Below are 14,069 nucleotides of genomic sequence, written 5' to 3' on the forward strand. Positions count from 1 at the left end.
CACTAGGCTATACTCCTGAAACGAATACAAACCACATTGTATACCAACTCTACTTCGATCTTAAGAAAAATTGTTAATTACAATTCACATGATCTCTTCACCCTAAGGCACCCTCCGACTTTAAAACTCAGCCATCGAAGTTTTTTTCTTTATGTCAAAAATCAGTTACAAATAGGAGTCAGAGTCCCGGCGCCTGCTTTCCCAAAGTCTTTTCCCATCACTTAAGAAAAGCATGCACGGGTACGTTTGTGCACAGGCGCACTTGATGAGGCGGAACTCTGAGTTCGAATCCTGTATCTGCCATTCAAATTGTAGGGGCGCCTGGGTGGCTCAGCCGGTTGAGCATCAGACTTGGGCTCGGGTCATGATCTTGCGGCTTGTGGGTTGTGGCTTGTGAGTTCGAGCCCCCCCCCCCCCCCACCTCGGGCTCTGTGATGACAGCTCAGAGCCTGGAGCCTGCTTCATAGTCTGGGTCTCTCTCTCTCTCTCTGCCCCTCCGCCTCTCATGCTGCCTCTCTCTGTCTCTCAAAAATAAATAAACATTAAAAAAAAAAAAAAAAAAAAAGAAGACATATAAAATTGTGTGCCGCCAGGCGGAGCTCTTTCATCTCCTGAACCTCACTTTTCTCGTAGATGAAATGGGAGTAATTCTAGTACCCACCTCACGGACTGCTGGAAAAATTAAATATATGTAAGCCAGGGAGCATAGCGCTTGACATGTAGTAAGTGCTCAGTAAATGTTACCATTGGTATTTCTTTTCCACTAATCTTACTGGTGTGTTCTTATTGCTGGCGTGCACCAGTCATCTGGCATTTCGTCCAGGCAGCCTTGGGTTTGGGGCTGACTTCATCTAGGATATCTGATGGCCAGAGGGCTGTCTTGTATCTCTGTGTTCAGAAGGCCCAGCACTGGCCCCGGGCCTGATACACAGTAATTAAAGCGGGTCATAGCGGATCGCCGCAAACCACAGCCTCTGGCTACGGTTCTTCCTCCATCTTGTCTTCTCCAGGTGGTGGGTGCTTGCGTGGACCTGCCATTACAATTGCTGAGTGACCACCCCCCTTCTCTGCCGTGGGGCAAGTGGTGTCCAATTTTGAGTGATAAGAGCTAGAGCTTTTTACTCACCTCTAGGCCACGGAGCCCCTTCTGCTTCCCAGGGCAGGGGGGATGTCTAGGGTAGGTAGGGGATGGCGGCAAAGCCCCGTGTTGATTCGACTCACTACTGGAGAGACCATGTGTTCCATATAAAGGCCTGCTAAGGCAGGGGGAGGACCCTGGCTCTAGAACCTCGGCCGGATTAGCGTGGAACTGTTGCCTCTGCTGTGCATGGTCACACAGGTGAACAAGCCAGTGCAGAGATATTTACATCTGGAGTTCTTTGGGGCTTCTATTTCTGTCCTTCCTGACTTCTCCATTTCTAAGAGCTGGGTGCTCCCTCACCATCTCCCTGTCTTGCACAAACCAGTGCCTGCAAAAAAAGGCTTTACTGACGATGCACAAGCAGTCCACGTGTGTTGACTGATTACCTGGCAAACAGGCTCTGAGACCTCAGCCAAGATCTTTAAACAAGCTGCCACCGGCTCATTAGATTCCATCAGAGGGCCCTGCTGAAGCTGTTCAGTGATCACTCCTTGTCACTAAAAAAGCTAACTGCATATGCAAATGCAAATAACAGTGTTGGAGGTGGGAGGTGGGAGGTGGGGGGTGGGGTAACCTGGGGTGGAAAGGGCTTCTGGTTCATTTAGGAAAGCTTCCTGGTCGGCAGGGAGGGGGCGGTGCTGTTGAAGCCGTAATTGAAACGGATGCTGTTTGACAAAATGAGAAAAGGGTGTGGTTTTAGGCCATAACCCATCCTTTCCTGGTTCAGGTCCTCACTTGAGTCATTCCAGAGTTCCCCTGCCAGCCACTGGGAAGGTTCCAGTGTGTGACATCTCTCAGGAAGCTAGCTCAGTTTCCTAGAAAACATCACCCACAGAGATGTACCACCTCTACCCCCCAAATCTTTCTTAGAAATCCTACCTGCAGCTAGGAATGAATGGATCAGAGGTCAGGGATTAAGCAGTAACCAGATACTGGGTTTGGGGTGCCCTGGTAATAGTAATCTGGTTTCTGGTCAGGGCCTCCTGCTCTCTGGGGGAGGACACAGGACAAATGTGAGCTGAGCCCGGCAGTGGGGGGCGCTGTCTGGGGGGTTCTCAGACGACCCCACCTCCCGCTCAGCTGGCAGAGTGAGGCTGGCACGGCCAGCTGCTCTCTGAAGTCCTCGCCTTCCTGCTTTCCTCTTGGGACTTTGAGAAGGAAATCTAAAGCGTGTGTTTCTGATTCATTACTGTGAACTCATCAAGTTGCTGTTTGGTGAGAGTCCTTGGATGTTTCGGAAAGAGCTTTGGGTTTGGTTTCATTTGTTTTTGTAGCGCTTTTCCTTTGAAATAGGAAGTCCGTCTTTGCCAAGAATAAAATGAAAAACTAGATTTGAGGTTGGCTCAGAGCATAAGAAGAAATCTAGATTTTTTTTTTCCTTTTGTTTCTCTACTTTTGACTGTGCGATACTAAATAAGTAATAGCTAACGTTTAATCTTGTAAACTGGGTCATATTATTGTCATTGCCAATCTACAAATAAGAAAACTAAACGCAGAAGACTTAAGTGAATTGCCCAAGTCTGCCAAACCAGGAAATGGTGGCCTTACACACCTGCATAGTGCCAAGGGCCCATAATACTTCAGGGGGCACTTACAAAAATGTTTTAATTTTTTTTAATCAGATTAAAAAAATGAATTTTTAGGTATAAAGAAAATGTTTTATTTTTCTTTTTTTTTAAGTGGGTTCCATGCCCAACGTGGGGCTTGAACTTAGAACCCTGAGATTGAGAGTCATATGCTCTACTGACTAAGCCAGCCAGGCACCCCTAAAGAAAATGTCTTAATACATTATATTACTATGTTTGTCTTTATACCAACGTCACCATATAGGTTGTAATTATTTGAGAAGCAGACACTGAGTTAGGTACCGGGCAGAATTAGGAAAGAACAGTAGCTGTTACTGGTGGAACTGCCCTAGTGTGGGCTGATCACTGTGTGCAAAGCGACTCAGACGCCACCTTGTTCCTTTGGGGGGGACGGGGGCGGGGGGTGGGGGAGGGAGGGAGCCAGGCCCGCATCCGAATACACAGAAGCCTAAGAGTGACAAAATGCTACAGGGTTTGCACGGGATGGATCAGAAGAGGCTTCATGAAGGAGCTGGGTTCTGAGGAACGAGAGTTAAACATGAAAGGAGAGAAAGGGGAAAGTGGGAGCATTTGGAGGAACAGGGAATTCAGTGTATGGGGAAACTGAGGCAGCCGATAGGTTGTGATGATCGTCAGTTAAAATTCAGTTCCGAAACTACTTTCAAATGCTTTCTTATACATTTCACATCCAGGACTCATTTAATTATTAAACTCCATCAGTAGCACTTAAGGCCTAATTGTTACTTAAACTCACAAATGATTATCTTATATAATAGAAGGGTAAACGGACTTTTGTTTTTGTTCATAGTGCCTTCCTATTGGATATTAACCCATATTCATTCTTTAGCAGTTAGTGCCCACCAGTAGTTAGCAAATTGCCCTAAAGGTCCTAAGAAACCATCTTACTTCCTTTTTTTTTGTATCAAACTGTCATACTAAGCATTGCAGAGTTTCTATGGAGCAGACTGGTGGTTTGTAAACAGGGCTCCTCAGAGCTAGAGCTTGGTAAATATGCCTGGAACTGGGGGCTTGGGATCTTTCTCACGGCTTTAATCTGAATATTAGATAGATAGATATAGATAGATAGATAGATAGATAGATACTGTAAAAACTTCAAGAAAGCTAAATAAGGACTCCAGGAACTAGTATGTTTATTCTCTGCCTATTCCAAGAACACCCCAAGGTGACTTATGAAAATAGATATGACACAGCAAGGTTTTTTTTTTTCTTTTTTTTCTTTTTTAAGTAAAGAAGGAAATGGAAAGAAGGAAAATCATTCTAGGAAAAGTCAGATGTCACCACGGTAAGGTTCAGGCCCCAATCCTGAAACTGAGGGGCTGCCCCACGGGTTAGGAAGTGCAGGCTGCTGTTGACAGATGTGGTCCCCCAAAGGGTCATGTAGACACAGCCATTCTCTATCTGCGGAACAAGGAGATGTCATCCTGGGCACGGCCCTGAGCTCCCTGCTCCTAGAATACGAGTAAGAGGAAGTATTTGACCTTGGACAGGCTGGTGCCCTCCTCTCTCCCGGCTGCCAACCTTATCCTCTCCTTCCCTGCAGAGCCACAGACCTGTCGGAGGGCTCTGCCCGCCCACCTGGCTGTCCTCAGTCCTCTGGCCACAACCCCCTCCTGATACTACCCTACACATGCCAGTCACCCCCTCTAAATGATCAGAGAGTGACAAAACCCAGGTTTGCACATCCAAGGACCTCTGCTAAATAGGAATAGCTACCATTTACATCGTGTGTACTCTGTGCCGGGCACTCTTCCAAGCACTTCCTATGTATTGGCCTCCTTGATTCTCTCAACAACCCTGTGTGGTAGGTACTGTTATTGTCCTCATTTGGCAGATCAAGAAACAGAGACACAGAGAGGTTAAAGAACTTGCCAAGGTCCTACAACTGGTGAGAGCACAGGATTGGCATCCCGTTTGGCTCTGTGCTTTTACCCACTCACCATGCAGCCTCCTGGTCCGCCGACACGTGACAGCCCGCTGGCTGGGGATGGTCCTGAGGCTGGGGTCCCAAGTGTTGCCCTCAAGCGGGCCTCTCAGCCTCATTCTGGTCCATCCTGTTTGGTGGCCGCAGGTGGCACCTTGTGCTCTGTCCAGCATTGACACTATAGACCCCAAAGAACACTCACGGTTCGGGGGACCGCAGGAACTCAGGGCAGCCCTTCCTCACAGTGGGAAAGGCGGCAGGCAGGCGGGATATGTAAGGCAGCACCATGGCTGATCCATAGTTTTATCTTACTAACACTAATAATGATTGTGACCAAGGCCATTTAGAGCTAGTTGCTGGTCTAGGTCTTTCACATCCATGATCTCATTTAATCCTTAAAGCAGCTGTGCGGGCAGGTGTTATTATTCTCGATATACAGGGGAAACAGAGACCTTGGATAGATTAACTCCCCAGAGGGCCCAGCTAACACACCCCTGCCTTCTACCAGGCCACAGTACCTCTGACCCCTACGTGGTCACCACCCTTGTGCCCTTATGCCCCCTGAGCCCATTTGTACAGAGGTTCCTCCGTGAGCATTCTTAGGATCTTGCTTTGTTTCTGATCCTGCGCAGGTTGTCAGTTCCTCAAAAGCCAGGGTTATACTCACCAGCTCTCTTTGTGCACCCCTCTCCAATGCCGAGGGTCCCCCATGAATTTCTTTGTAAGGCAGACTCGAGTGAGATGCTCCAACTTCATGGCTATGCCTGCATCAGCAGCAGGCATCTCTGGTAGAAATGCAGAATTAAGGAAACAGCCAGAAATCGAGTTTCCTGACCCTTGATCCCTCCCCAAAACTCCTCACTTGCACAGATAGGCATAAAGCATGTATTTTACCCAAACAGCCCAGAAACATCCCTCCGGGTTAGTGTCCAGGACCCAGGCATGTAAATCATCAGGCAAATGAGGTGGCAGCTGGTGGGGTGGCGGCCAGAGGCATCTGTGTCTGCTCACACCCAGAGAGAACTCAGCCGCTAGTAGGACAATCCCAGTCCTCCAAGCTCTTTCCTGCCCTGATGACTCAGGGAGAAACCTTGCAACAATTTACTGAGCAGCCTCTGAAAGCAGCCTCTTGACTTGCCTGTCAATCCTCCTGCACCGCCCCCCCCCCCCAACCTGTACCTGACATAGGCAGGGAGTGGTGATAATAAATGGGCTGTTACAAGCCGTCATTGCTGGGCAGTGAAGACGATTGCTCAGCCTTGCTTGGGAAAACATACTCACCTACCTCTGAGTAATCCCCGGGCATGCAGGGGCACAGGAAGGAAATGGGTGCCAAGCCTTGGGCTAAGGTCTTGGGAAAGCGTCATTAATCTGGATGGTGCACAGACCTTGCAACGATGTAGGGATGGCACCAAAGTTTACTTCTCTTTTCTTTTTTTTTTTTAATGTCTATTTATTTATTTTGAGAGAGTGCGTGCAAGCGGGGGAGGGGCAGAGAGAAGGAGACAGAGAATCCTAAGCAGGCCCCAGGCGCTGAGCTGTCAACGCAGAGCCTGACACGGGGCTCCAACACAGCAACTGTGAGATCATGACCTGAGCCGAGGTTGCCCAAACAACTGAGCCACCCAGGTGCCCCAAAGTTTACTTTTCTACCATCTATGAGAAAACTGATTTCTAAGCAAACAAATTCAGTTCATTGTTCATGTATTCAATGAATATATGAGAGCACACTCCATGAGGACGAGGGGGAAAGAAACTAAAAATGGCCCTGGGTGCCAAGAAAGCAATGGGTAAGGTAACCAGTTGTAGCATTTTAGCCGATGAGACAGAATCAGGCATTTCCAAGCTGTTTCAAGGCCCTACAGGGTCTGTTCAGCAGGGAAACAGACCTGTGACTCTGTTTCCCTCTTCATTGGAGCAGATCCACGGGACCCTCTTTTTTTTTAACCCTCTGCCACCCCATCCAGTGAAAATACATCTCTTTGGAAGAAGCAAAAACCCTGGTACTCTGCAATATTTAAAGAATCTACTTTCTAAAACTCAGACTGTGCTCCCTACCTCAATTATTCTGAATTAATGACATGATCCTAAAGAATGACGTTTTTACAAATCACAGTGGCTTTGGAATGTATTACGTGCCTGCCACTCGGTTTTGCCCACAGATGCAGCAATGGCATCACCTGGGAGCTTGTTAGAAACACAGACTCTGCAGCCGTCAAAATCTCCCGGGTCAGGAGCTGCAGTTTAGCAAGACGCCCAGCTTCTTCCGGCGCATGTTAAAGTTACAAAAGCGGTCCTGGGTTGGGTATTATCTTCATGGGCACTGACTTTCCTTGCAGAGTTTGCTGTGCTCCAATGATGCCACCAGCGTCTGGTCATCATCACTAACTATGTACTCTGTTCTGGAGGCAGCCAGCTCTGGGCCTGGCTGAGAATGGGGGCAGCAGGGAGAGAACAACCCAGGCACGGAAGGACAGATCACTCGACGGGGTGTGTGCGCCGTGACCTTGGCTGCTGGCCTGTAGCAGGGGAGGAGCGATGAGGGAAAGGAGCCCAGAAGGCAGACTCTCCCAGAGGACAGTGGGTGGCAGGAGGATGGGGGTCTGCATGCGCCCTGTGAAAGGGAAGCGCCTGTCTTTAGTGTGGGTGGTAGAAACAGAAGAGAAAAGCCCCTTCAGGATCAGCACAGTGATCCACGAGGTCTCTGTTTCAGCCCAGCCCACAGGGTGTGCTACCACGCTAAGGGCTGAGGAAGGGTCGAAGGCAAGGAGCCAGGCTGAGAGCTGTGTCCAGGTCCATTTCCTGGCTCCAGGAGTGTCTGCTCCTGACTTGCACTAAGGATATGAGGGCAACAGGCTGTGTTCCGTGAGCAAGGAGCTAAGACTGGGCTTCTGAGCCTGCAGCTGACAGAGCAGAGAAAGACAAGGGCAGACCAGGGCTGGCACTGACTTAAGACAACCCACGCCAACTGCTGCACAGGAAAACGTGTGTAATTTTCTTGGGACAAACCCTGAGCCCATGAGACGAGCCCAGGCTGCAGCCACACCCCCTCTCTCCGCTAGTAAGGCAGCATTCCTTCCCCTCAGCACTTTCCAGGCAGAAGGCGACCCTGGCTTGCTGAGTCCCCCAGACTGCAGGGACGTATATGAAGCTTCTTGAGTCACCCTGTTAAATTTCTTTCTCTTATCTTCAGGGCATGGAGGCAGCCTTCACAAAGCCCTTCACAATCTCCTCTCTCTCCACCCTTTTATATCCTTGGGGTAGCTGAGAAGTTTCAACGATCAGGTCACCAGCTTCCAGTTACTTCTGTGGTAAAATTTTCATACAGTCCAGCAATTCCTTTGGAATGTATTCTCTAACTTGGCAGCTGAGTTGAAACCTCAACATTACATCTTGTGGCATGTGTAATAGGAAAAGAAAACCCCTAGGAACACCCTAAGTGTTTATCAATATTAGTTTAGTAAATTATAGAACATCCATCCTTGGACTATTATGCAGTGGTTCAAAAGCATGAGGTCTGTCTCAATGTGTGAACACGAGATGGTATCCAAGATGTATTATGTGAAACAGCAAGTATCTTGTATTGTCTTATTTGTGTCTAAAGGGAGAGGGGGAAGTGTTCACATATAGGTCTTTATGTGCATAGAATATTTCTGGAGGTACGTATTACAAACCGTATTGTCCACTGCTTCTAAGTAAGGGGCCTTGAAGGTCAGAGCTGGAGGGGAAGACTTAGTTTTTACTGTGCACTATTTGGTATTTCTGAATATTTGTGTGTGTGTATATGTATTTTTTTCTGAGTGTATATACGAATATATAATATATAGATAACACTTTCAATTCCCAAAGAATTATAGAGTCATTTAAAATGGTGATTATGAAGATTAACATAGCAACACGGAAAATTTTATGACATAATGTTAAGTGAAAAAGGCACGATTCGAAGTCATTATGTGCATTCTCATTTCAGTCACATAAAGATAAGGAGATAAACAAAATTTAAGAGCAGTTTTGTTATATTGCTGGGATTTTCCATACTTACAAAAAATCAACAATAAAGTTGAGGTATATTTTATATACGGTATAATAAATATAATTTATAAGTGCACATTTAGATGAACTTTGATCAATTTATACACCTTTATAACCATCACTACAATCGAGTCACAGAACATTTCCATCATCTCAAAAAGTTTCCTTGTACCCATCCTATTCAATCCTGGGATCAATACCACAATCAATGATGTGTTTTCTGTCACTGTAAGTTAGACTCGGCTTTTCTACAGTTGCATCTAAGTGGAATCATATAGTATATACTCTTTTTGTGTCCTGGATTTTCTTTTGCTCAGCATATTGCTTGTATCCACCCTCCCCTTCTTCCTTAGTAACCAAATCCTCAACAACATACCCAGCTAAAAGATTATATCTCCCAACCCTCCTTGCAATGAGATGTGCCCATATGATAAAATTGTGATCAAAGAAACATAATTAAAAGGGTCTTTGGAAAATCTCTGTAAAAGTGAGAGACAGATACCCTTTTTCTTTTCTTCCCCTTTGTCTTGCTGTTGGCCTGGAAGCTGCACCTGATGAGTGGCGCTCCAGCAGCCATCTTGGAATATGAAGTGACCCTAAGGATAAGTAGAAAAAGAAAATGAGCCTGGGTCTTTGGTGACACAATGGTGCTGCCATACCAGCTTGACTCCTTTCACCTTAAACAGCTTTTATATGGGGGAAAAAAATGTTTCTTGTTTAAGAACAAGTATTTGGGGATTTTTTAAAAAATTTTTTAAATTATGTTTCTTTATTTTTGAGAGGCAGAGAGAGACAGAGCATGAGTGGAGGAGGGGCAGAGAGAGGGAGACACAGAAGCAGGCTCCAGGCTCCAGGCTCTGAGCTGTCAGCACAGAGCCCAACACAGGGCTCAAACCCACGAACCGTGAGATCATGACCTGAGCCAAAGTCGGACACTCAACCGACTGAGCCACCCAGGCGCCCCTGGGCTTTTCTGCTATATTTGTAGCTAAAACTAATTCTAATTGTTCCATAAACCTTTTAGCACAAGTTGATTTTTTTTTTAATTTTTTTTTTCAACATTTATTTATTTTTGGGACAGAGAGAGACAGAGCATAAACGGGGGAGGGGCAGAGAGAGAGGGAGACACAGAATCGGAAACAGGCTCCAGGCTCTGAGCCATCAGCCCAGAGCCCGACGCGGGGCTCGAACCCACGAACCGTGAGATCATGACCTGAGCCAAAGTCGGACACTCAACCGACTGAGCCACCCAGGCGCCCCTGGGCTTTTCTGCTATATTTGTAGCTAAAACTAATTCTAATTGTTCCATAAACCTTTTAGCACAAGTTGATTTTTTTTTTTAATTTTTTTTTTTCAACATTTATTTATTTTTGGGACAGAGAGAGACAGAGCATGAACGGGGGAGGGGCAGAGGGAGAGGGAGACACAGAATCGGAAACAGGCTCCAGGCTCTGAGCCATTAGCCCAGAGCCCGACGCGGGGCTCAAACCCACGAACCGTGAGATCATGACCTGAGCCAAAGTCGGACACTCAACCGACTGAGCCACCCAGGCGCCCCACAAGTTGATTTTTGAAAAAATTATGCATATGTTTGATTAAAAATTTAATTTTAATTAAAAAATAAACCGTTATGACAAAATCTGACAAAAAAGTTCAACAGAAACACCACAGACCACTATTTCTCATGAAGACGGATGCAAAAATTCTTAACAAAATGTTGGCAAATCGAATCCAGCAATATACAAAAAGAAGAATGTACCATGACCAAATGGGGTTTATCCCAGGAATGAAAGGTTGATTCAGCATTCAAAAATAAATCAATGTGTATGTTAAGTTACCAGAATTTAAATTAAAAAAAAGAAAAAAGAAATAAATCAATGCAATTGACCATATTAATAGAATACAAGATTTTAAAAATCAATCATCTCAATAGATGCAGCAAAAACATTTGAAAAAATTAAATATTCCTTCATGACTAAAAACTCTCAGCAAACTAAAAATGGAAGTGAACTTCTCAACTTGATAAAGGGTAATTCTGAAAAACAAAACAAAACAAAACAAAACAAAATAACACAAAAAAACCTACAGCTAACAAGATACTTCGTGGTGAAAGACTGAATGCTTTCCCCTAACGTAACAATGAAAGCATGACTGCTTTTAACACACCTATTGAATATTGTGCTGATTCCTTAGCCAATGTACAAAACAAGAAAAAGAATGAAAAGGCACAAAATTTGGAAAGCAAAAAGTAAAACTTTCTCTATTTACCGGCTACATAGAAAACTCCAAGGAATCTTAAAAATAACCCAATCCAACTAGAATTAATAAGTGAACTTAAGAAGGTTAAAGGATACAGGGTCAATATACAAAAACCAGCACACTAGCAACAAACAATTGGGAAATTATAATCTTATAAATCCCATTCATAAAAAACATCAGAAAGCATATAATACTTAGGGGTAAATTTAATGAAAGATGTGTAAGACTTCTACATTGAATATTATAAAATACTGAATATGTAAAAAACATATATAAGCTGAGAGCAACTAAAGAATGCTTAAATAAATAAATAGATATACCACATTCATGGAATGAAAGACTCAATATTATCAAGATGTTAGTCTCTCCAAATGGATCCATAGATTCAGTGCAATCATATTTGCACACTACTATGGTTTTTATTTATTTTTTCACAACTATGGATTTTAGACATTGACAAGGTGATTGTAAATTTACATGGATTTTAAAAGTAATACAATGAATCTAAAATAGAAGAGGGGTGCCTGGGTGGCTCAGTCAGTTAAGCATCCGACTTCAGCTCAGGTCATGACACCTGACAGTTCAGACCCTGGAGCCTGTGTTGGATTCTTTGTCTCCCTCTCTCTCTGCCCCTTCCTCACTCATGCTCTGTCTCTCTGTCTCTCAAAAACAAATACGTTAAAATTTTTTTTTCAAGTAAAAAAAAAAGAATAAAACAAAACCAATGCTTTAACGGAGACAGCAGAGAGAAGGGAAGAATCACTCCAATCAGTGAATCACTCCAACTCAGGAGAGCTCCTCAAGGGAGACACCATTTGAACTGTGGGTTGAAAGGTGACTAAATACTTAACAGGTGGGGACATTCATGAAAGGCATTGATTTACTTAGGTTTTCCAGATCATAAGGAACTAAAATTCATCCCATTTAGTTACATGAAGGAGTTGCATGTGAAACTATCCAGAAGATAAAGTCTCATGGAAATCCTTAGAAAAACCTCATGGGTTCTCAGCTTGGAGGGCAGTCCTGGATCCAAGGCTCCTGTCCTGGCCTCAGCAGCTGGAGCCCCTAAATATTTAATGTCGTCTCCTGTCTGTGTCCATCCCCTCTCGGCTCCTCTATCATCTGCCTTTTTCTCTCTGTACCTCCAGATATGAAGTTAAAAGGATAGGTTAGAACCAGATGGCAAAAGGCTTTGTTTGGCCAGGCAGGTTGGTTTTTATCGTTATAGCTACTGAAGCTTCTTAAACAAGGGAAAGAATTGCTCAGATTTGGCCTTTTGGTGGATAATTCCACTGGTGTGCGGACGGGCTTTCAGAGGCAGGAGACCAGGGAAGAAGGGATTCCAAGTAAGAGAAAATGAAGCTCAAAACCAATGGAACTCAGAATGTGGGGGTCTGGGTAGTCGTAAGATACATCCTATTCTGGTCAAAATTTTTTATATCTCCTTAGGAAGCAGAGGGAAGGAGAGTTAAAGCATCTGGATTTGCAAAAACTCCCCAGTTGATCCTGGTTGAGAACTACTAGTCCAGACAAAGCGGCTTTTATAGGGACAGAGTGAGGACAGAGGGAAGACAGGGATGGATTCAGGGAGCACTGGATTTGATGGAACCAGAACCCGGGTAACTGCAGTTTTTAGCTGAGGAAGCTGTGTGGATGACGGCCTCATTTTCCAGGCTTTGGCAAATAAAGAGCAGACTGGGTGTATACACGGGACTGGAGGTGAGAGAGGTTGAGAGAATAATTTCTGCACATCCCACAGAGAGATCCCAGGAGTCAGAGCCCAGGAGGCAGTGCCAGAGATGGGCCAACACCAGCCACCCTTTAAGCTCCGGGGTCGGGGAGGGGAGAGCCCTGCTGGTGAGAAATGTGCTCTCTGGGCGTTGATTAGTTGGACAGACACTGAGTCTTAGGCTCTGAGCAAGTACAAAGCCATTTTCTCCATGGTTTTGCTGCCTGTGGTGGTAGTGTTATTTAGCATGGACTTCATTAGCCCCTTGGTTTAGAATTTCATCATCATGTCTGTCAGGTTCCAGGATCCCACTCTGATGATTCTTCTGAAGAGACTTTAATGAAGGGACAATTTACAGGGATGTGGGCAGGAATGGGGGAACCAACAAGGGATGTTGAGGCAGCTGAGGGATTTCATCAGTGGGAAGCTGTTACCACATCTAGGCCTGAAGGGGCAGAGGGAGAGGACGGTACCACTGAGGCCCAGGGCAAATGAGCTGTGCAGGAGGGGTTGCCAGTGCAGGAGAAGCTATAGTCACAGAGGAAGCAGCCACTGCCAGAATGAAGGCTCCAAACCAGGAGGCACAAGGAAGAAATAGCCTGCCAATCTCTCCCTGCCTTCACTCTCCGGTCTCCTCCCGGTGCCTCTCATGGGTCAACACCAGTTGGAAACTAGCCATCAGGGGAGCACGGGGTGAAGGATGGAGGGATCAGCCTGCAGACACGGAGGAAGAGTGGGGAATGGATCAGGTGTATGGGTTTAGGGGACAAGCGAGATATACCAGTACAACCACATCCCCCAACACAGCCTGTGTGAGGCAGTGGCTTGGGTAACTCTGTGGAAGGGGCCGAAAAGCCACACCACAGGAAGTCAAGATACTTGGATTCCTGACAGGCCTGACCATGCCATGCACAGACTATCCTCAGCGCCACACTGCTGGCATCCTGGGCTGTGACAGCCTTAGCTGTGAAGAAAGTGAGGTTGGACTATGTGACTCTCAAAGCCTTCCACCGTAGGGCCCCTCGACTCTGCCGTCAGCCAGCGTGCTCTCTGGCCAGCACGTTGAGCTGGGTGCTGTGGTGCCTGCTCCCGGGTCTGGTTGCACCTCATGCCCACGGGGCACCCAGCCTGACCAAGGGAAGCGCCGGGGAATCCTGGGACCGGCCAGCATCTGGAACTAGACAGGGTGTTCTCTCTTCCAGCGAAGAGACGCTTGGGACGTGCAGGGTCAACCAGGGACTTTCTTAAACGTATTTTTCACTGTGATGAGGTACATTCAAAAAGAAAGAAGAGTGTATTCATCTCCAGAAAGCAACAGCCTCCCAGACCTGTGCTGCTGAGCTCCAGGTCCTATCCCCCCCTGCTCAGTTCCTGATAACT

Source organism: Leopardus geoffroyi, chromosome C3 (genome assembly GCF_018350155.1).
Source record: "Leopardus geoffroyi isolate Oge1 chromosome C3, O.geoffroyi_Oge1_pat1.0, whole genome shotgun sequence".
NCBI lineage: Eukaryota > Metazoa > Chordata > Mammalia > Carnivora > Felidae > Leopardus > Leopardus geoffroyi.